At 41.6% G+C, this 23,412-nt stretch overlaps 1 protein-coding gene and 1 long non-coding RNA gene across 25 annotated transcripts in view; one reads left to right on the forward strand and one right to left on the reverse strand.

Annotated features, from left to right (window-relative positions):
- Positions 1-23,412, reverse strand: part of LOC121441888 (dystrobrevin alpha-like) — a 349,129-nt gene that overhangs the window by 164,695 nt on the left and 161,022 nt on the right. Inside the window, exon 1 of one of the 24 annotated variants that reach the window (XM_041643236.1) lies at positions 3,315-3,391. The exons of 22 other annotated variants lie outside the window; for them this stretch is intronic. The gene's annotated coding sequence lies outside the window, so the exon portion shown is untranslated. Of the gene's footprint in view, positions 1-284; positions 399-3,314; positions 3,392-23,412 lie in introns of those variants that run through there. One more of the 24 variants, XM_041643235.1, reaches the window with a different exon arrangement.
- Positions 9,453-21,635, forward strand: LOC121441890. Its single transcript, XR_005973515.1, has 3 exons — positions 9,453-9,501; positions 15,593-15,668; positions 21,613-21,635. It is a non-coding gene; the product is annotated as an uncharacterized LOC121441890 (long non-coding RNA).

Genomic DNA, 23,412 nt, shown 5'->3' on the forward strand with positions numbered 1-23,412 from the left:
TTTCTTTCTTACACACACACACACACACACACACACACGCACGCACGATCACAACCGCAGAACTTTACAAATTCACAACGCACTGGAACATGAAACTTTTCAGTTAAAACAGGTGAAATCGGAGGTGGAGAACTTGGGGAGGGGACAGCAGGAAGTTTTCCTGTGCCCATGTGGGGGATGGGGGTAGGGTGGGAGTGGAGCCAACAATGAAATTCCAGCCAGCAAGTTATGCTACTGCCTCAGAGGTAAGAGAGTCCCGATCTGCAGCTCCGATTGTAGCTTACCTGGTTTTGTCTTCTAAGGCACCGACAAGCCCCTAATTCTTCTATGAGAGTACTACATCTGCTGAAGGCTATGATACCGGACCGTACACACTTCCACAGAGGAAACTCCAAAGTAACCTTTAACTTCAATAAAAAGCTGTGTTCATTCGTCCCCCTGTGCTCAACACAGCAATCTAATACACCTCATCATGTGGTCTGTTGCCATGGCAGCAATGAATCCAGCTGCTGAGACACAAAAGACTGACAAAAAGTTGCTTTCTCCCCCTCCACCCACCCCGACAGAGTCGGATTCTTTCCCCTCTGTATGACAAGTCTAATTTGAATATTTTTCTCTTGCTGACTCAACTATGTGAATAAGGAAAAAGAGAGATGGAAGCGAATAACAGGTATAAAAAGGCGAGGTTTCCCAAAGCCTTTAAATGAATGAAATCACTATATTCATTTTTAAAATTGCAGCTAACGTCCCCAAATGCTAACCCTTACCCCTTATTTCAGCCTGGTAGATATTTTTAAACACCAGTTACTAACACAGTAGGAAATATTCCCACAGCCCCTTTCAAACATTAAAAATAAATCAATTTATTCTATAAACAGACTGAAAATACACAGTAGGCTAGTTTCAAAGCACAGTTTTTGCCTCATGCAAAGTTTGATCCCAGCTTAGATGTGCGAGGAAAATCCTTTGTTTCCTTGCTATCCGTTTCTATTTCTAACAATGTGTGGTGGCACAGCTTGTGAGCCAGAATGAACCAAACTAAGTCTAGGTGCCCTAGAGTACTAGAGAAGTCTTTGGGTTGGCACAAGAGAAATTTTAAGTACTCCCGCAGATGCCCAAACCACTATGTATTAGGGCACAGTGAAGGGGGTACCTTCAGTGGACACCTTATCCTTTAGGGGAAGCTTATGAAGTCCCCTTAAGCCAGAGTCAATTCTGTCCTCTGCTACCCTTAGCTGAAGTGCTGTCCTCCTGGGCTGTGACTTTGTCCCTCAGGCCTTTTCTTGGTGCCTTACAGCCTTATTTAATCTCTTAATATCACTGGTATTTTATTATATTTGTTCCATGTACCTGTCTCGCCTCACCGGATGTAGGCTTTCTGAGGAAGAGGAACCCTGCCTGATTCATCTTTCTCCATGCCTACCAGCCCTCAAAATATATGGCGCAAGGTGGGGAGGGTGTCCAGGGTCTGGGTAAGATAGCTTCCCAGGACTTTATGCAAAGCACTTCTGATATAGATTGTCAAGGTCTTTGCAGGATTGTTCTTGACAGTCCCCCTTAGAGACTTCAGGGGAGTGCTATTGGCAGGTAGGGGGTTCAGCAGATGTGGACTAGAAATAACACACATACATACTCACACACTCACATATACAGAGAGACAGGGAGAAAGAGACAGACAGAGACAAAGGCAGAGAGAGACAGAGTCAGAGAGAGGGAAAGAGAGAGAGAGAGAGAATGGGAAAGAGAAAACAAGAATGTGAAGTTGGGTGGGGGTGAGGTGAGAGTTCTAGAAGGATTTGGGGAGGACAAAGAAGATGATAAAACATATTATGGCAATTTCCTAAAAAGTCAACAAAAAGCCACTCTCATTCCATGTTACCTCAAGGGGCCTCTTCACACCTCAGTCTACTGCTCTGCAACTCAGCAGCTTCTTAAAGGGGAGCACTGAGCACAACACTGAAAGTACATTCAGTGCTCAATGAATCCTGGCTAGTGCTACTGAGGATGCTTGTGAATTTCTGAGTTCATGTTCTCGAACAGAGAAACAGTGGGGGAGCTGACCAGACAGGACGTTCCCGTGCTGATAAAACAGTCCTTGTCCTTATCACTCACACACCTTATGCTATGGGGCTAAGGTATGACACTGTGAAAATAATGAATGATTTTGGGTAAACTGTGATGGCAGCTCGTCCCCACCCATAACCTGTCAAGTAGGAGCAACTGAGCAGTGGAAGGTGTGGAATGGACTGAGCAAGGGTTCATTTTGGGAGTTGATATTTGGTAAACTATAATTATGAAAAAAATACATTTAAAACAAAGGTTATTACAATCTTTATTTTGGATTCTTAGAAAAATGGCCATGTTACTCTGGCAATATGGCTCATTGGGTGAAGGAGCTTGCCAATAAGTTTGAGTCACTCCCCTGGCAGCCACATGATGTGAGGGGAGAACTGACCTTTGCAAGTCGTCCTCTGCCCTCTACCATCACTGTGGGGTCTGTGTCACCTACCTCATACAATAAATAAATCTTAAAAAGAATTGCTGTGGCCGCGCCATTTGGAGGTGACAGTTTTGCAAATTAAGTGGAAAGTAAGGAATATTCACTCTAAAAGATTTCTGAGCAGAAACTAGACATGTTGACAAGTTGGACTAACTACCAGTTCACCTTGATCTGTAACAAGTGCTGCAAGCTGCTCACCACCAAAACTCTTGGCTCCATTTCTCCACCACCATCAAACTCGGGAAATCATTGGGCAACAAATCCAAATGCATAGAGAAACTAGTATGGAAATCTTTTTGGAAAAAGATTGAAAATGGTAAAACGGCACAAAGAGTTAAAAAAAAGTCATAGAGCAGAGGGCAAATAACAACAAAAACAAACCCGCAACTTTCCATCGCAGGAAAGGAGAAGATGTTGAGCCTTGTAAGATTCCTTTATCAATAAAAGCAGAAAGAAGAGAGGAAAAGCTCCACAACACATCTGTTGAGATTATCAAAGCAGAACTGGCTCTGCTATATCCCTGAACAATGCTCTAGGGTAACTTATGCAGATGCAGTGCTATGTAACCATGTGCGACGGAACATGGAAGGAGGCGAGGGCAGCCACACTGAAACCAACACCATTAACCCTCCTCGGAGTCAGGGCTGAAGGAGAGGCCGGTAGAACTACACTCTGAATAATTCATAACATTTCCTTGTGTTATGGCTGAAAAGAGGCCCCATCGGTGCCTGTGTCCAGTGTTTTTAGGAGTCTCTACCTGGTGCTTTTTTCTACAGATGGCTGCGGGTGTCTCCCTGCTCTTCATTTTACAAACCTAAAAGTCCTTCATTTGCCTACTCCACAGGTACGAACCCCGCATCCAGAGCATTCAATCAGCTGTGTACTCTTCATCAGATGGGAGAGCATCTTGCTCGGTTCTCCTTTAAACAGTAAGAAACACGATGTCGGTGCCCTTGCCTTGCAAGCCTTGTTTAAAATCTCTTTTCACGCATGTTAAGATGAATTTACCTCTCCTTGTGAACGGGACTCATAAAATAACCTATCTGTGCTCGTGTGGCTCAATCAATTGCTCAGGAAGAATCAATCCCTTGGGCAGAAACCATGTTTGGTGACATGGGCGATGATTAGGAAAGGACCGCTGGGGAAGTCTGCCAAGCTCTGGCTCCACAGAGGCAGGAGGGAGCCTAGGCGGTCCATGCCTCACTGTTCCTCCTTGGAGGGGAGGGTTTCAACTTCTCAGGCACCCAAGATAAAACCCCGCCTCTGAAGGTCACCAGTTTAAACTAAGTTGTGGTGCCACAAAAACACTGTTGAAGCTCCTGAAACTCAAGCAAGACAAAACAATTTGAGTCACTGCAATGCCACTTTCTTTTTCAGGTCACATTCTGAAACTGCCCTTTTCTTTTGAATGCCACAAAGTCCTTTATTGTTAGGACACTGGTTTATATTAAGTGAAAAAAATTGTTAACTATACTGCAAGAAGATTGCGATCTGTTGAACAGATTTTGCAAGCACATGCTTTCTCGGGCCACATTGAGCAGCTGACCTAAAGTATTCTTTGGATATTAAGATCTATTATTCATAATATTTTTAAATAAAAAGGCTGGGGCTGTTGCTGGCTGTCTCAAGTTTTATGAATAGTGCTTCATGTGTTTTTAAAATATACTTTTTTCTTTTGAGTTGTATTAATAGGTTTGTAAAGAAAAGGTTTTTTTTTTTTTTTACTTACTTATGGACATGTCAAAGAAATATCTATTCTTAAATAACACTGTGACCTTGATGGCTTTGAATCCTACAGAAAATCCTGTGTGGGCCTTGGACCAATTTGTTGTACTTATTTATGGGAACTGACCTTCAGACTTCAGATTCTATAGTTACTTCTGGGTTCATCCAGAGGTGGAAACAATACACTCAGCCTTTAAAATTAATCACGAAAAGTTGTACTTCTCGTCCATTTTCTCACTGAGGATAGCAGTATGTGTTTGTTGTAGAGTAGTTAAAAAAGAAAAAGAAAAACAGAAAAGTTGTGTACTAGCACTAAGAATACTCAGAATTCAGTTATCAGATGTAACCAATACCGTCCCTGTTTGTTTTCCGTGTGCATGTGTGTTGCTCCTTAGGAGTTACCTGGTGCGGTCTGTGGGTTCTGGATCAGAAAGAAGGAATTATTTGGAAGTGACTACATTTTGTTGTTTTGTTTCTCAATCAGGGTCAGTGCACATCTATATCTCAAGAGCCATTCACTGGATTAGTTCCTTTTCTTGCTGCTCTAACCACATACCTGACAGGAAGTAGCTTAGGGAGCAGAGGTGATTCTGGCTCCTGGATGCCAGAGACCCGCCTGCCCCCTCCTCTCCAGCACCGGGCTGACAAACACCAGCCACTCTTACCACACCTTCTTGTTGTTGTTGTTTTGTTTTCCTCAATGTGGTTCTGGGAATGAAACTCAAGTCTTTGTGTCTCAAGGCGAGTGCTTTACTGACTGAGCGATTTGAAACCTCGTTCTTAGAAGAATTCCTTTTCTTATTCTGGAAGCAGAGCACTGCAGATCATTTCCTCACAGTTGCCTCTGTGTGGCTTATGCTGCATGAGAGGGCCTCCTCTAAGTCAATTAAAGCATCCTATAAGTACTTTCTGTACTAGATACAAAGACTATGAATGGTGCTAAGATCTAGATGCAGAAGTAAGAATACAGACAGGAAAATATAGCTTTAGATATTGTGATAGTTTCAATGTAATTGGTCCCCAGAATCTCACAGGCCTGGGCACTGTTAGGAGGTGTGGTTTTGTTGGAGTGGGTATGGCCTTGTTATAGGAAGTGTGTCACAGTGGGGGCAGACTTTGAGGTTTCCTATGCTCAGGATACTGCTCAGTGTCTCAGTTGGCTTCCTGCTCCCACCAAGCCAAGATATAGCCAGCACCATGTCTGCCTGCACGCTGATATGCTCCCCATCATGATGATAATGAAGTGAACCTCTGAAACTGTATGCGAGCTACCTCAATTAAATGTTTCCTTATAAGAGTTGCTATGATCATGGTGTCTTTTCGTGGCACTAAAAATTCTCTTATATCAATACCCAAGAAAGAATATAGTCAATAGATTAGACAGTGGGTATATAATTAAATTAGGTCAAACTAGGTAGAATGTCTTTAGACAGGAAAGCATCCATACAGTGCACCACCAGGCTTGGAAAACATTTGTTATTGTGGTCTTAGGTGCATTTCCTCTTATAATTTTACTTTGTGTTTAGTGATTTGGCATGTAGCAGCACAGAGCCCACTGTGCTCCTGAGGAGGATGCTGTTGGTCCCTCACAGTGCCATTGGTTAACTTCTATCGTAACTAAGGAAAACTGAGGAGGAATGGCAGAAGCCATTAAACTTCTTCTTTCCATAACTATGCTATTAAAAGGCAAATCACTTATTGGTCAGTAGGCAGGAGGAGTGGACTCTATTTGTCGATCAAGAACTATGTGTATCCATACCTGAAACTGAACTGGAGGAGATTGGGATGTCAATGCAAATTTGTGAGTTCAGCAAAAACTAATTGCTGATGACAACTATGATTAAAAAAATAAGAAGTCAGTTAAAAGAGAAGGTTAATATTATGGGATAATAAATTATTACCAAAAAAGCCCAAAGATTAACCAAAACAATACAGTGGTTTATAGGGAAATAAAAACAAACAAAAAATCCCACAAAAGACAAGCATATATGCTTAAGAGTACATAAAGCAAAATTACCCAAGGAGACTAGTAAAGAGTTCTAAAAGAAATGTACACTATGGAGAAAATTGTGTGATTTGAAGATACTGACAAACTAATAAGTGAAAATTTGCTTAATAAGCTTAAATGAGTTTTATTATTAGAATGAATGCAAAGGCCCCTTTCCTCTGAGGTAAGCACTTTGCACAGTTTGACCCATACTATGAATATGGGGCACTTTAAACCCTTCTGAGTGTCCATGGCAACTGTCAGAAGCCACAGTCATCTGATATTGCAGAGGCTGGTTCATGATGCTGAAGGGCTCACTGGGGTCAATTGGGAGACATGACGCTTGCTCCACAAGTCAGCTGGGTCAGCTCTCCACAAAGCCAATGCATTCTTCTTAGAACCCCACAGTGACATACGCAGTGGGGAAACTGGAGAAGGCAGAGAGGTGGATGAACAATAATCAGGAAGCAAACTGGAATAGGAGCCTCTCAGGGAGGGGCTTCAGCTTTTGAAAGGCTATCAGTGCGTAAACAATGGTGAACAGGTGTTCGTCATCTCTTATTGAAGCCAACACAATCTACTTTGACCAAGCTAGATTCCAGAAAGGACATCCTGCTGTAACATTAGAATTCTGGCTTCTAAACATGCAGATGGGAAGACACTGGTGTACGTTAACGTGAGAAGGTTTTCAGAGGATACTTGTCAGTTGTTTTTGCCATACGTATTGCAGAATTCTATATCTTAGTGAAGGCAAATAAAGAAATCCTCTGTATGGCATGTTGTGTTTCGCTTGCCCACCTGTAGTATCATACTCACAAGGATAATGTCCAGAGTTTGAACACAAATACTGTTTGTTGATGTGGGATTCCATACCCCTCTGTAAGCTGTGAATACCATTGGTGAATAAAGAAACTGCCTTGGCTTGTTGATAGGACAGAAATTATGTAGGCAGGGAAAACTAAACTGAATGCTGGGAGTAAGGAGGTAGAGTCAGAGAGAAGCCTTGTAGTCCTGCCAGAGACAGACACCGGAATACCGGAACTTTAGCTCATAAACCACAGCCATGTGGTGATACACAGATTAATGGAGATGGGTTAAATTACTATGTAAGAGTTAGCCAATAAGGAGCTAGAATAATGTGCCAAGCAGTGTTTTAAGAAATATATTTTCTGTGTAATTATTTTGGGGCTGGACAGTTGGGAACCAACAAGTAGCCTCACTACAACAAATTGCCATGCCAATGTGGCCAACTAAAATCCATGTAAAACCTGAGAGGGTTTGGAAAGAAATTCTAGACACTAAAACAAAGTTTAGCTGCATTTATTTTTCTGAATGGGCTTTGCTTGCTGGTGACATGTTGTGGTTCCTTTAATAGAAGTTTTCCTGGTTTAGCAGTAGCAGAAAAAAAGTCAGGTGTTCATATGTGCATGGATTAATGCCAGGGTCTTCAATTCAATATATATGTATGTGTATATATATATACATATATTCTAATTTTCATCTTTTAAAAACACCCTGACTATGGTAGGGAGAACAGATAGGAGTCTAGCAGGAGTGGAATATATATATATATATATATATATATATATATATATATATATATTATATCAGGCTGGATGGAAGTGGGCACATGGGTGATGGGTGATGGTGGACGTTAGACACTGGGCACGGTAGGAAGTGGACACACTGGAATGGGGGTTGACAGGTGATGGCAGGCTATAGGCTGTGGTCACATTGGCGTGTAGACACATTTAAATGAAAAATAGGAATATGGTTTGACATAAGTGGGAAAACAATGACTAGTTATTGTGGAGAGGAGAGGATGTAATAATAACAAAGGGAGAAGCCACACAGAACCTTCAGTAGAAATCCATGACCAGAGAGAAACATGGAGGGGGGGGAGCTCTCTGAGTATAATCTTTGAGTCTCTAGATCCGCCCTAAGCTGAAGATCAAGTGACTCCTTTCTATCAGAGGAAGCTGTGATTTCTATTCTGTTTTGATATTTTTCGTCACTTGCAAACCTGAACTATAGGCTAAGATAGATGGTGCTATAAATCACGGACAAGACTTCCAGCTGCAGCAGCGGATACGAGGCTGCTGCATCTGTGTGGTCAGGCAAAAGAAAGTTAAGACAAAAATGCGACAAATACTGGAGAAATAAGAGAAAGAATAAGAGAAAAAAGAGACAAACTTGGGGTGAGAATTCTCCATAACGAGGCAGCTAAATTGCTGGGGCTCAGTGCATGAGCTGCTCTTACTGGCTGACGAGAGTGAAAGTTGTTATTATAGGCAGGGAGGGGCCTTTAGAACCAGAGAGAGATGGGGCTGGGAGGTGTGGCACGAATTCTAATTGGTCTTCATAATAAAAACCTGGAGTCAGATATTAGGGCCTGAAAGCTGAAAGATCAGAGAAGCAGAGCAGCTAGCTACTAGTTCTCACCTCTACAAAATCCTCAGACTCAATGGGGTATCCTGTCTCTACAAGTCCTCAGACTGAATACCTTGAGTTCCTCTCTCCTCCCACCTTATATTTCCCTCTCTGCCCAGCCATATCCTTCCTCCCTCCACCTCCCCAGTGCTGGGATTAAAGGCATGTGACTCCAAAGTACTGGGATTAAAACTGTGAGCCACCACCACCTCGCTCTGTTTCTCTTTGAGATTGGATCAATCCAGTGTAGTCCAGGGTAGCCTTGAACTCACAGAGTTCCATTTGCCTCTGTCTCCTGACTGCTGGGATTAAAGGTGTGTGCCTCCATTGCCTGGTCTCTTTGTCTAACTAGTGTCTTGCTCCATACTCTGATCCTTAGGCAAATTTTATTTGTTAGATTACAAACAAAATACCACCACACGGAGGAAACCACACAAAATCTAGAGAAGGTTTGCAGAGAGTGGGCCAGAGCAGAGCAGGCACTAGAGAAAGAGAGAGAAAGTGTAATTTAAGAAATGAAATGGACACAGATGCAGATTGCTTAGCCTGATGTCGCCTTGGTTGACATGCGGGATGTATGTGCTGCAGAACCAGAACTGCCATGTTACTGAAGTCATAGAAAAACTCAGCAGAATGAGACTCTTTTCTAAGAAAAATGCATAAATAAATACGTGGATCCATATTGTATATGCTGGTTATGTACCCAATAAGCACACTCTTGTTTTTCTTTGCTGGCAGAACACTAAGATTTTTCTTCTCTGTCTCCCAGTATACATCTCAGGGAAGCATCTGCGTCAATCACTGTTATCCGCTTGCCAGTGCCATGTCAACGGAACGTGAAGAAAGCCTGCTGGGGGAGGTATAGTGAGATGAATGTGTGACATTTCACTAGTGTGTCTAGTTGACTGGGACATTCGGTATAGGTATTTCATTAAATATTATTCTGAGTACATGTTGGGGATATTTATGAAGAGATAAACACTTGAATTAAGTGAAAATGATTTTTTTTATTTTTTGCCAATGTTGACTTTTCTCATCGAATCCCTTGACAACCTGAACTGAATAAAAGACAATAATAAGGCAAATTAGACCTCTTTACCGGATTGTTTACTTGTAAGGAGAGGCATCTGTCTCTGCACACTTTGAACATGGAACTCACGCTATAGGCTCTCCTGATTTCTCAGGCTCTTAGGTTACAAATTTGGAGACATCTTTGTTTCTATAATTGTGTGAGACATTCTTATGAACACATCGTTCTTCATATATGTGTTTGTGCAACTGTACACACATGTATATTAGTTCTTTTTTTTTTGAGAACCCTGAAAAATATACAAGCAATGACCCTAGAAAAGTCATGACTAGGGCTAGTGGTTAAGCAAGACCAAGCAATGCCACTTTTGGGTATATATCCAAAAGATAATCAATCATATCACAAGGACATGTGCTCAACTATGTACATAGCAGCATTGTTTGTTATAGCCAGAGCCTGGAACAACCTAATATGGATAAGGAAAATGTGGTACATTTACACAACGAAGTACTACACAACAGAAAAAAATAATGACATCTTGAGATTTGCAGGCAAATGGGTGAATCTGGAAAACATCATATTGAGTGAGGTAACTCAGACCCAGAAAGACAATTATCACATATACTCACTCATAAGTGGCTTTTAAACATAAAGCAAAGAAAACCAGCCCACAAATCACAATCCCAGAGAACCTAGACAACAATGAGACACTAAGAGAGACATACATGGATCTAATCTGCATGGGAAGTCAAAAAAGACAAGATCTCCTGAGTAAATTTGGAGCATGGGGATCATGGGAGAGGGTAGAAGGGGAGTGGAGAGGCAGGGAGGGGAGCAGAGAAAAATGTAGAGCTCAATGAAATAAAAAATAAAAAGGAATGTTTGCTGCTTTTACAGGGACCCCACATTTGGTTGTCAGTGCCCATCTCAGGTGGCACACAACTTCCTATAATTCCAGCTCAAGGTATCCGACATCCTTTTCTGGCTCATGGGCACCCGCTTTTGCCCATGCCTGTGGACACAAGTGACCATACACTCACCCGCACACGAATAAAAAAAAACAAATCTTTTTGTTTGTTTTTAGAAACAGGGTTTCTGTATGGAACAGCTCTGACTGTCTTGGAACTTGCTCTTGTACACCAGACTGACCTCAAACTCACAGACATCCTCCTGTCTCTGCCTTCTGAGTGCTGGTATGAAAGGTGTGTGCCAATATCACCTGGCAAAGCAAATCTTTAGAATAATTTTTATCTATGAGAAAACTCAGAACTTACTAAGAAGAGTCCCAAGGGAGCAGGAAGGGTCGTAGCGAGGCTGTAAAGATGGAGGCAGGCACGGGCCAAAGAGCCCTGTGAGAATGTAGGTATAGACTCAGAAGATGCAGGCCCAGAGGAGGCCTATGAGTGTCAGAGACATGGAAGAACCAGGAAGACTATTGCCTGAAGCTTTTAGAGGGAGGCCCACACAGCTAACACCCTGGTTTCAGACTCCTGGCTGTGGTAAAAATAAATTTTTGTTGATTAAACTCACCAAATGTGCAGCAAGTTGTTTGAAAAATTCAAAATTTCAAAGGGGGCTTGTGGGTAGCGTTTCTTCACTCAAAAGTCTCGTGGGAAGAAATGACAATGTTGGCCCTTTGGGAGAATGGTGAATAACTACGTAACATGGGTACAGGCTGAGCTGGACAGAAGTCTGCAGAGACAGAGCCCAGCTAGTCCCCACATAAGGATAGAAATGTGGATGCTAGACTGAGTGCAGCAGGTCCAGGAACCCAACAAACAAAGCCATTCTCTGAAAATACTGTGTTTGCCTTCTGTTCACTTGCTGTCTCTGGGGCTGGGCTGGGGTGGCCTTTTATTATGTTTTGACAAGTGCTGCCTAAAGTGAGTTGTCTGCCTTGTTGGTTTGTGATGACAGACACGTCCTGGGTTCTTTGCTCATGTGACAGGAAGAAGTCACTTGTCACCCGTTGAGCACTAGGATGATGTTGCATCCCATGCCCTGCAGTTCCTGCCACCTGTTACCACAGGATCTCCAGATGCATGCATCAAACCCCTTGTGCAAGATTTGGCCTTTTGTTTTGTCCTATGTGTTAGAGATCGGATCCCATGTAGACTAGGCTGCTGGTTCTCCTGCCCGTAGCTCCCATGAACTGGGAATTCAGGGGTAAACCTCCACACGTGGCTGATTTGTCTTTGTTTAGATTCTTTAATTCTTGTCCCTGAAACCTCATTTTCCTCAAGGTTATCTTATGAAATTCGCTTTACATATTTTTCTCTTTCAAAGAACTCTTTTGTTTTTACTTCTAACCTCATTAACTCTTTCCTAGCTCAGGTTAGTAAAACAAGTCAACCAGCCAATCACTCCAGGAATGTGATAATGGGGTCACAATTAACCATCTTGTTGGTATACTGAAATGACACACACATACCCTAACAGGGGCGCCTTGGAGACCAAGAGTTTTAGGAACTACAGATGAAGGGAGGGACATGGTGATGTGATAGAAGCTGATTTTGCATCTCCCTTGCTTTCAGATTCGGTCCTTTGCTTGTTGATTTCCTGGCTTTAATAAAGTCATTTACCCTTCTGAGCACCCAATTCAGTGTCCCCAAGTCCATGCGGGATGACATACTTACCGGACTGGGGCTGAGGATTACATGGGTCACCTGGGAATGGACCTGCTGCCTCTGTGCCAGGCACATAGTAACGGATGCTCTTAATATTTCTGAGCCCAGTTTCTCAACCCTGGCACCGTCAAGGATACTTCAAAGCATTGTTGGATACTTATCAAGACTCCAATGTATGCTCTCTAAATTCTTGTTGCTTTCCTATCCCTAAGCTCAACAATAAAAACAGCATCAGGTATTACCTAAATTCCCTGAGGTGGGAAATCATGCAGTTTATATCCCCTGCCTAACATTATGTGGGAAGGCCTCTGAGCTCTGCCCTAGAACTAGCGGTAGATGAGTTTCTGTTCTCTGTATCTCTCTTTCTGTGTGTATTAGAATTTACACAAATAATCTTGCTATCTCTCTCTCTCTTTCTCTCTCTCTCTGTGCGTATTGAAGTTTATACAAATAATATTGTTATGAATAGGTAATGTTGTATAGCCATTTCATCAAAACTGGAACATTCTCTCCTAGAGTCAGGAGGGAGATTCATTGGACTCATGAAGTAAACAAAACCTACACGCCCAGGGAAATTGCTAAAACTTTTGAGCGGTAAAGTCCCTCTTGAAGGCTATAGATGCAGTAAAGATTGCTGGTAGGAGGAGACTCTTGGATTGGCCAAGACACATGCAGTTGTGCCAGACATGTAGCTGTTGCAATAAGCTGTTGCTCACACATGGATAGGTTTTGGGGGAGGCACTTACCTCTCAGCCACATATGATTCTTTAAGCAATCCCTTAGCTGCTCTCCCAGAAACAATCCCAGTAAACCCACTTCCCAAGACTGGGGAGAAATCCTACCTGTCTTTGCCTGTCTGTGACCTGCTTGGATGGAGAGGTGTTTATTCAAATCCCTACAGAGAAATTCACACCGTGAGGGGCAGTTTCCTACATAAAGAAAAATAATATCCCCTCCAAGAATGGAAGAGTTGGTCCTTGGCTGCTCTTCCGATCTGCCCATACCTATACTGGAGAAGAGAGACTTTTAAAGGTATGGGAGTAGAGTCTGAGGGTTGAATGATGTCCCAGTGCTAACGTTTCTTTGATATCTTATTTTTTGCCCTTGAAAATGAATGGTCATTTTTATGTCAGCTCAATAGTATACTTGTTATTGTTTTCATTCTCAACCTTTAAAGTGCTAAACTTCTAAGGAGAGGTGATGCTTCCTCCTGCGGCTTTAAAAGCTGTCATCTCCGTGTCCTGAATATCACAGATTGAAACAATGGTCCTGACTTCCTCATGTCCACAGTCACTCTTAGGGGTGCACAGCGGCTTCCTTGTTGGCACCTTTCTCTTCATGTCTCTTCCTAAAGCAACAGTTTTTTTTTTTTATTTAATGCAAAGCATTTAGACAGGGTAGAATAGAGCGACTTTGCCACTGTGGCTATTCTTAAAATTTACTAAATCAGAGAAGCACGTTACTATTGTAAGTTTTCTCATTTTTATGACTTGGTGAGCTACTTCTGAAGGTACTGCTTCTCCTGCTGTTACAAACACCTGGCATGGCTAAGGGTAGACAGAGGGCTAAGGTCACCCGCCTGAAAAGAACATCAGCATCTCAGTTACCCTCTGATGCTGTTGCAGACCCTGACATCCCTCCACTGGTTACCTGGCAACCATAGATTATCACAGATAGTATACATTAAGCATGAACACTGGGTATGGACACAAAAGGGATTCTGCATATTTTCATGAAACGGAAATTGTGAACTGTCTGGAATGACTTTAGAAACCTCAAAATCCAAGGGCCTTCATATCCTTCAGAAGCCCTATATGCCTGCAGGCTACAGCCATATACACTGCAGCCTTAGAGCTGGAGGATGTTGAAGTCCTGTCTACAGCAGGGAAGAGTTCCTCTTCAGAGCATTTCTTGCAGGAAGACGTAAGCTCTCATTTATAGGTGCTTTATTCAGTTATCACGTGTACACACACACACACACACACACACACACACACACACACACACGAGAGTGGGAAATCTGGGGGTAAATGGAAAAGTTTTTATATTAGGGTGTTTTAAACATTGTACTTAATGTCTGAAAACTTTTCCAGAGAAAGTTTTCTTGGGAAAGGAGAGAATAAGGTATGGGGGGATTGTGCCAGCAGTTGAAGGGGTGTGGACTGCGTCTTACACATGATGGTACCAGCAGCACAAAGAAAGTCTAGAATTCAATGTGGCCAATGTGTTGCAAGACGAAACACAGCCTAGTTAACTGAGCTTGGGAGAAGTCTGTTGCTGCATCTGGTTAAGAAGAATGTGACCTTTATCTGCATGGATGCTGTTTTTCTCCAAATGGACCCTTCATGGAGATTACTACCCTGAGAAGAATTTCAGCTTTAGAACAGAAGTCATGGGACCCCGGGGTTGCTTACATATTAAGAAGGATATAGGACAATCAGAAAATGTTTTCATAGTAAAATGGCAGCCATCCTACTCATTTATGCAAATTCCCTGAGACAGTCTGCAGCTATTTATCTGACTCATCTGAAAGCAAACAGTCAGATTGATAGCCCATTGCTAGAAAACTGTTAGGAATCCCCAGAACTGAGAATTGTACTACAGACATGCTTTATTCTCTTGAGACAATCGGAAATTCAGAACACTTTTAGGCATTCATTTAAGGACTTATTTGTTTTTATTTTGCATGCATGAGAATTTGGCCTGCATGCACTTCTGTGCTGTGCATGTGTGCCTGGTGTCTGTGGAGGCCAGAAGAGGGCCAGAACTGGAGGTCCAGAACTGCCATGCTGGCCCTGGGATTTGAACCTGAGTCCTCTGCAAGAGTAGACAGGGCTCTTACAGCTCTATACACTCCTTTAGGAAGTGCTGAAGGTGTCGCTAAATCTGGGGAAAATTTTATTTTCCATCTTTACGAATCTTCCACAATTGGTCATAAATATTTACTTTACAAAGTTTCTTCGGGAGAAAGGCAGTGGGGGAGTTAGAAATTCTTGATTTTAAAGACTCTGGCCCAAGGGGTTATTCCAGAGACATTAGTCCAAGTTTCTATCAGGCTACAGCTTCTGATCATGTAGACATCTGTGAATAGCAGTAAAGGAGGATTTTACACAAAGAACACTCAGAGCCGTACTGTGCTGCCTCTAAAAACTCTTGTTAAACAGACATGATGTTAACTTTAATACCAGCTTACACGTATATGTACTTACTAGTAAGAAATGATTTGTAGGCTTATAAATGGCACAATCCAAGGAAATATATAAAAGTATCTACTATGCTTATTGGCCTTACAGGACTCAATGGGAGAGCTGATTTAGGGTACGAGTTTTCTCAGAAGAAAGAGAGTATCTTTATCGAAGTATGTCCTTGGTAAGTCACCCAAATTACCAGAACCTTAGTTATTACATCAGAACAGCAAAAACAACAGCGGCTAATCAGAGGATCATTATGAAGATGGAAAGCTATGAGGTTCATGGAGCATCTGCTTTGGTCTTGGCAGATGGCTTCAATTCTCTGTGGGAGGTCTCCTTCACAGGATGGAGCTCTCCTCTTTCCTTACAAGGGCTAGATAAAGCATTATAATCAACTACTTTGGGAACACCTAATCCCATCCCCAAATATGAGACTTCCCTACTCTGTCAATAAACTAGAAAGCAAGATCACATTGAGCTTGGCACAAAAGTGTCACAGAGACTGAAAAGAGCTGACATTTATCTTTTATGAAAAATTAAGAAGGAACGGAGAAAGCATGGGAAATTAGAACATGATTCTGTGAATGACTGGTAGAAGGTTGCTTTTCTTTCTGCTGTCTACACTAGTCTCAGATCTGCTAATGATGGCTACACAGGCTTGTAATTCTTTGTAAGACTGGCCAGCTATTGGCCCAAGGGCATTCTTCAATAGTCTTTGTGAAAGAGTAGCAGAGGATCTTGATGCTGCAAGCACTGAAGATTGCATTCAGGGGAAGGGACATTTGGAGAGAAATGCGGATGAAAGGAGAGTCTGGGCAGAAGAACCTAAGTGTGTAAAAGGGAAGGCTTAAAGAACACAGTTTAGAAAAGATGAAGATGCTCTTATCCTAGCAATGAAATAATCAGCTGTTAGGGAGAAAACACAAGTTGCACCAAAACTACTGTCCCCATATAATGGAATTCTGAAGAAGACGGGGTATACATATTATTCTCTGGTTGATGGAGCAACCAAGAGTGACCATAAGTCAGCAGTCTGCAAGGGTGATTGGATCATGGCATCTACTGTTTGTTAGCTACTGATTATGTGCCAGGAGTGATGTTCTGCTGTTTCATGGGTATGATTTTCTTGCTTCTAAAATGAAATAAATGCATCTCTTTAGGCACAGAAGTTCAATAACTTTATCAAAATTTCACATTTTTAAATGGCATAAAAATACCAATGGTATTTTTTAAATAATAACTTAAGAATAAAGAATTGAAGCATAGAAATCATGAAATCTGAATGTATATTCGAAAGCTGGTGTTCATCTTTTAAAAAAGAAAATGAGAGAAAGGACATTGAAAAGAAAATTTGTGCTTAATGTACAAAAACTTAAGACACAGAATGCTGTCTTTTTTTTTAAATTTATTTATTTATTAAGGATTTCTGCCTCGTCCCCACAACCGCTTCCCATTTCCCTCCCCCTCCCCCGATCAAGTCCCCCCCCCTCATCTGCTCGAAGAGCAATCAGGGTTCCCTGACCTGTGGGAAGCCCAAGGACTGCCCACCTCTATCCAGGTCTCGTAAGGTGAGCATTCAAACTGCCTAGGCTCCCACAAAGCCAGTACGTGCAGTAGGATCAAAAACCCACTGCAATTGTTCTTGAATTCTCAGTATTCCTCATTGTCCGCTATGTTCAGCTAGTCCGGATTTATCCCATGTTTTTTCAGACCTAGGCCAGCTGGCCTTGGTGAGATCCCAATAGAACATCCCCATTGTCTTAGTGTGTGGGTGCCCCCCTCATGGTCCTGAGTTCCTTGCTCGTGCTCCGTCTCCTTCTGCTCCTGATTTGGACCTTGAGATTTCTGTCCGGTCTTGATATTGGTGTACTGTATAATGATTTCATTTAAAAATCCATATACACATTGCTTTTGTGGTTGAAAATAATCTATGGGTCAGTTCACATAAGAGGAAGTGAACCATATGAAGTCTACGGGCTTAGAAAGCAGAATGTCTTCGTTTGAATGTTCATATACTTTATATAATGTTCACTGAAACTTGGCTAGGTTATTATGTCTTTCCGGGCTCTTGTATTCTTAGCAAAGGAAAAAAGAGAGCCTATAACATAAAGTGATTAATCATGAAGCTGAATATATGACATGAATTGTCCAGTACTACATGGTCTTCATCACCCATCAGGTATTTATACAGAAACTACCTATAGCATGACGCATACTACACTAGTTTGTAGGGTTACAAAGCCAAGTGTCTACTCTATTGTTCAAGTTGTATCCTCCTAGCAAATTCCTTAGATTTATATATTATCCAATAATTATATAATAATATAATCATATATTATATAATAATGTAGCATATTTAGTGAAAGTGTTTTCTTTCCCCATTGATTTTTTTTTAAATCAACTGTATAAGGTCTTATTTATGTATCCTGGAGACAAATGCTTGTGACTTGAATTTTCAATATTGTACCAAAATAAAGAAAATATTTGTTTTGGGAATATCAGGTACTTACTACCTTTTAAGCCACAAAAAACTGCTGAGCCCTGTGCCTTTCAGCTTCAGGAGCACTTCTGTTCTGCCTATGATGACACTGTCTGAAAGGATTCTAAATTAGAGAGTTCAGAGTGAACATTAGCATTGGTTGAATAGATAAAAAATATTGGTCTAAGGGACAGGATGTCCTTCTGAGGATAACCACAGTACATTACAATGGAGAGATGAGCAGTTGTGATAGACTGACTCTAAGATAAGACAGAAAAAGAAAATGTCTAGGAAATAAATGGGAAAGAAATGAGAACAGCAAGGCCCTTACATTTAGTAAAATGATCAAGTGAGCAGATGTTTTAACATCACAAGATCTTGTGAGAGGGGCTGGGAAGCCAGACAGGCACTGGCCTCCTGACCACTTTGATTTTCAATGTATTTGGTATTTATTATAAAAAATGTGAAGAATTCTTAGGGCAATAAATAATCACTGTTAAGAGGGAGAAGTCAGATTCAACTTGAAGGTGAAAATTTATGAATAAAGAAACACGAAACCATAGTTCTGGTGAGGCTTTGCTCTTATGTCAGATATAATGATGTTTATGATATTTGAACACTAAAGAAATAAAAACCATACTTAGAGTATATTTAAAAATTTTAAACAATCTTTCTATTAGTTTAGAATGGAAAATGGAAAAGGTGACAACATTTTGTTTTCAGTAATAACAAATCTATGCAATATCATATAACTTAGAATATGGTTTTAAGTATATTAAGTTGTTTTTCATTGCCTCTACTCCCCATTCTTCAAGACAAGACAAAACCCAGCCTAGGAAAAGTATCTGCAAAATATATAAAATGTACAGCCTATTTGTAGAATAGAATAATAAAACCACAAACAACCCAATTCAAAAGTGGGCCAGAAATCCAGACAGCCCCCTCATGGAAGACACCCTACAGATGGTGAGTGGGCACATGCGAGGATGCTCAACATCATCTGCCACTGGAGAGTTGCTAATTAAAACCAAAGCTACACAACACCTATTGGAATGACCAAGGTCCAAAACACTGACAACAACCAATGCTCTTGAAAGAAGGAAGCTGCAGGGTATGTGTTGATTGCTGGTAAAAATGCAAAGTGGGTCACTGTCTTTTACTATGCTAAACATATGCTTCTCCAGTCCAGTCAGTGAATCCCTTGTTATTTATCCAGATGAGCATACAAAACCTGTGCATAAATGTTTATATTAGCTTTATTTGTAATTGTGAATAGAAGCATACATTGTGGCACATCTGAGCAGGGAAACATTATTTAGGCTGGAGCAGAAAAAAGTCTTGAAGACATGAAAATAAAGGAAGAAACTTAAATGCCCATCATTGAGTGAAGTAGGGAAATATGAAAAGGCCATGCACCCCGTGATTTTTAACAAGGCAATTCAGAAACTGCAGAACTCTAGGTCTACAGAAAATACAGTGGGTCTACCATGGAGGAAAAAATTTTAAGGACAGTAGAAACACGTGATAAGCAATGATGTACACAGGTCATGTGTTTCTGTCAAAATTTGGTGCGGGAGAATTGTCTGTATTCTGTCAATCATATTTTAAATAAACACTGATTGGCCAGGCAGGAAGTATAGGCGGGTCAACCAGACAGGAAGTAGAGATGGCACGATGAGAACGGGAGAATTCTAGGAAGGAGGAAGCCCATCCCTCCCATTCCTGCCCAGACCACTGAGAAGTAAGATGTAACCTACCCGGCTGAGAAAAGTACCGAGCCATGTGGCTAACATAGATAAGAATAATGGGTTAATATAAGTGATAAGAGCTAATAAGTAGCCTCAGCTAATGGACCAATCAGTTTATAACCTAATATAGACCTCTCCATGTGATTTTCTTTGGGACTTGCTGGCTGTGGGACCTGGTGGGAGGACAGAAACCCCACAAGCCAGCCCCTCATATTACAAAAATTTATAATGTTCACTAATGCACAGAATTATCTGTGGTCATGAGTCAAGGTAGATCAATTGATTGTATAAACACCTTCCCAGGTGATGGGTATTGGTAGCTGGGAAGGCCATGCGTGTGGGGGGCAGGCAGGATTCAGGCTAAACCTGCTCCCTCTTCTCAGTTTTTCTGGAAACCACAATTTGTTCTAAAATAGCAATTATTTCCCTTTGAAAGGGAATGATTCATAACCACAGGATAGAATGTGTGATTCTATTGATGAGTACACAAGGCAGCCAGTGGTGATGCAGCCTAGGATTTTGTTTCTGTGGGACAACAGACTGGAAGAAGCTGTGAGTTGCTTTTCTGGGGATGTTAGTGATGTTCTCCTTCTTTATTTGATTGATAAACAAGCACCTTGTGAGTATTGATAGAGACTTATATTCCTGGTGTCATTTTTGAGTCTATAATTTATCTCAATGTTTTACTATAAAGACTATGTATGTTAAGAAAAAAACCTAATTATACCTTTAAATTTAATTTCCCGGGAATCATTTGTTTTCTGTGGTTGGGGGAGAAGCAAGTATCTAACTTACATTTTCTTTCAATAATTTGTAAGAAATTGATAAAACATGGGTAGATCAGTTAGAACTTAGCCAGGAAGAGAAACATTATCTATTTAAAACAGAATTTAGTCTAATGAAATGATTACACAAAAGATTGAAGAACTGGGAAACTAAGTTGGTATCTTAGTTACTCTTCTATTGCTGTGGGAGACACCATGACCAAGGCAACTTATTAAAAGTAAGTATTAAATATGGGGGCTCGTAGTTCCAGAGAGTTGGAGTCTATGATCATCATGGTGGGGGGCATGGCAGCAGACACTCAGGAATGTTGTTGGAGCAACAACTGAGAGCTTACATGTTGAGACAACAACCAAGAGGCCAAGAAAGGAACTGTGATGGTGTGAACACCAGGCATGCCTCACCTGATGGTAGCACACCTCCTCCAAAAAGGTTATACTTCCTAATCCTTCCCAACCAGCCACATCACCTTGAGGCCAAAGATAAAAAAAAAAATATGAGTTTTATGAGCCATTCTCATTCAAACCACCACAGCTGGGGATTGTGAAGGAGCCTTAAGGTATTTAAGTCATAGTTTTGCATGCAAATGGATGGAAATAGAAAACACTATCCTGAGTGAGGTGTCCCAGACCCAAAAAGATGAAGATGGGATGTACTCACTCATAATTGGTTTCTAGCCATAAATAAGGGTCACGGAGTCTACAATAGGTGAACCTAAAGAAGCTAAGTAAGAAGGTGACCCCAAGGAAAAACATATAGTTATCCTCTTGGCTAAGGGAAGCAGACAAAATTGCCGGGGAGAAAATTGGGATCTTGGGGGTGGGGTGGGATGGGGGTAAGGGGAGATGGGGAGAGAAAAGGTAGACGGGAAGGAGGGGGGGGACTTGGGGAAACAGGAGGACTGGGATAAAGGAAGGTTGGATAGGGGAGCACGGAACCACAATTCTTAGTTAAGGGAGCCACTTTAGGGTGGGCAAGAGACTTGACCCTAGAGGGGATCCCAGGTGCCCAAGCTGAGGTCCCCAGTTAGTTCCTTGGGCAGCTGAGGATAGGGAACCTGAAATGACCCTATCCTAGAGCAATACTGACGAATATCTTGCATATCATCATAGAACCTTCATCTGGTGATGGATGGAGATAGAGACAGAGACCCACACTGGAGCACTGGACTGAGCTCCCAAGGTCCCAATGAGGAGCAGAAGGAGGGAGAACATGAGCAAAGAAGTCGGGACCATGAGGGGTGCACCCACCCACTGAGACAGTGGAGCTGATCTACTGGGAGCTCACCAAGGCCAGCTGGACTGTGACTGAAAAAGCATGGGATAAAACTGGACTCTCTGAGCATGGCGAACAATGAGGGCTGATGAGACTCCAAGGACAATGGCACGGGGTTTTGATCCTACTTAATGTTCTGGCTTTGTGGGAGCCTAGCCAGTTTGGATGTTCACCTTCCTAGATATGGACGGAGTGGGGAGGACCTAGGACTTACCACAGGGCAGGGAACCCTGACTGCTCTTTGGACTGGAGAGGGAGGGGGAGAGGAGTGGGGGGAGGGGGAGAAGGGTGGGAGGAAGGGGAGAAGGGTGGGAGGAGGGGGAGGGAAATGGGAGGCTGGGAGGAGGTGGAAACTTGTTTTTTTTTTTTTCCTTTTCTCAATAAAAAAAAAAAAAGAAGTGACAGGCACTGACATTTAGAGTTCTTAAGAACAAAGGAAGAGGTAGTGTCCCTGGATGTCAGAATTAAAAATCACCTGGGGAAGCTGGAAGTGATGAAATATAGCCCAATCGGTTCAGTCCCTGATGTGGCTAGACCTGGGCAAGACCAGCAATGGACCTGAAGATAAAGACGGCTACAGACAGGCACACCTGCAGAATAAAGAGCTCAGAAACACATTTCTCATTTTCATTTTCTTTTCTGGAGTAATGGCTATATGAGCCAAATTGATTTACTAAGAGTTTTGAAATGTACTCAGTTTAGTTCTTGAGAATTACGAACAAATCTCTTGAAAATAAAGGAAATCATTGCTCTAGTTCTATACTCAATCTCAGTAAAGAGAATTTGCACACACTTAGGACTTGGAGGATCTCTTATTTTCATTGTGAAGTTAATCAAAACAAGAGAGGGTATCTTGGTGTTCGGAAAGCAGTCATTCCACCACCCACAGGATTTTGATCTTTTATTTCATTTGCTTAAAGTGGATGATGATCTGAATTTTAATCAAAGTTGTTTTCAAACTTGTAATAATGTCACTTTGACTTCTGTTGTATTTTAACTGCTTTAAGTTGATTAAACAGTTTTCACTTGCATAACTTTTAATGTGGAGAGAAAGCATGGGTGCCTGTAGGATTAGACTTACAATTGGTGGGGGCTCTGTCAGTGGCATTGTTCAGTTAAGAACTAAACATGACTCTATTCTGACGTTCTGGCCATAGCTATTCTTTAAAGTAGACAATAAAAGAAACAATACTGCTTCGAAAGCTCCTCTTGGGACGAAGGGGGGATTCTCAATGTGACCACCGTTTACCTTCTTCGTTTCCCTCTTCTCTGCTGAAGAACGGCAGCATGTTCCAGGAAAATTCTATACAACTAATTTGAGACCCTAGACTTTTTGTACCATTGGAGGCTAATTACAACTGATAATTCAACATGAACTTGTTTATTTATTTTATAGCCAGACAAAACAAAGCTGTGTGTGTGTGTGTCCGTGTGTGCGTCTCTGTGTGCGCACACTGTTTATGTTTCATTGTACAGCACATTGTAAGATTTAGTTTACCTCACCTTTATTGTTCTTTAGTTTTAATTTAGACAATATAAAATCCCCAACAGGAAGCTTTGGGAATTAATGACATGTAACATCACCACCATCAACCTTCCTTTCCGTTTATGCCATTAACCTGGTTATCTGCTACCTC

Source organism: Microtus oregoni, unplaced genomic scaffold, assembly GCF_018167655.1.
Source record: "Microtus oregoni isolate MIOR12 unplaced genomic scaffold, Mior012 000082F_ref0000272, whole genome shotgun sequence".
NCBI lineage: Eukaryota > Metazoa > Chordata > Mammalia > Rodentia > Cricetidae > Microtus > Microtus oregoni.